Below are 1,190 nucleotides of genomic sequence, written 5' to 3' on the forward strand. Positions count from 1 at the left end.
CTACCTGGATGAAGCTTCCATCCTCGATCCCTTCCAGTCCGGCTTTCGCCCGGGTCACATGACAGAGACGGTACTGGTCGCTCTGACTGATGACCTCCGTAGGCATCTGGATCGTGGCGGCATGGTGGCGCTGGTGTTGTTGGATCTGTCGGCGGCGTTCGACATGGTTGACCACCAGTTGTTGGCCCGCCGCCTCGCCGACGTGGGGATTCAGGGGCTTGCCCTTCAATGGCTCGTCTCCTTTCTCCAAGGGCGGGGACAGAGGGTGGCAATAGGGGCAATAGGGGGGCAGCGGTCCCAGAGGCGCTCCCTTGAATGTGGAGTACCTCAGGGGGCGGTGCTGTCCCCAATGTTATTCAACATCTATATGCGCCCCCTCGCCCAGATTGCCCGGAGGTGTGGGCTTGGGTGTCATCAATATGCCGATGACACCCAGCTCTATCTGATGTTGGACGGCCGGTCGGACTCTAGTCCTGAAGACCTTTCGCGGGCACTGCAAGCTGTGGCTGGATGGCTCAGACTGAGTCGGTTGAAACTAAACCCGGCAAAGACGGAGGTCCTGGGCCTGAGTCGGATCGGCCGAGAGCTGGGACACCCTCTCCCGACCTTTGGCGGGACACCATTGGTGCCTGCGCGGGAGGTTAGGAGTTTGGGTGTGCTTCTGGACTCCTCTTTGTCGATGGAGGCCCAGGTAGCTGCCACTGCCAAGTCAGCCTTTTACCATCTACGGCTGGCCAGGCAGTTGGCTCCCTATCTCGGCCGGGAAGACCTGGCCACTGTGATCCATGCGACGGTCACCTCAAGGCTGGACTACTGTAACGCTCTCTACTTGGGGCTGCCTTTGTCGCAAATCCGGAAGCTGCAGCTAGTGCAGAATGCTGCGGCGAGGTTGTTGATGGGTCTCTCCAGGCGAGACCACATCCGACCGGTGCTGCATGCGCTGCACTGGCTGCCTATAGCATACCGGATTCGTTTCAAAGTGCTGGTGCTTACCTTTAAAGCCCTGAATGGCCAGGGTCCGGCCTACCTAAGGGACCGCCTCTCCCCGTATATTCCCCCAAGAGCACTGAGATCGGGGAACTTCCATCGCCTGGAGGTTCCAGGCCCCCGGGAAGTGAAATTGACCCAGACCAGAACTAGGGCGTTTTCGGTGGCGGCTCCCATCTGGTGGAACGAGCTCCCGGAAGAGA

The sequence above is a fragment of the Gekko japonicus genome, unplaced genomic scaffold (genome assembly GCF_001447785.1).
Source record: "Gekko japonicus isolate JY-2015 unplaced genomic scaffold, Gekko_japonicus_V1.1 scaffold315, whole genome shotgun sequence".
NCBI classification, from domain to species: Eukaryota; Metazoa; Chordata; class Lepidosauria; order Squamata; family Gekkonidae; genus Gekko; species Gekko japonicus.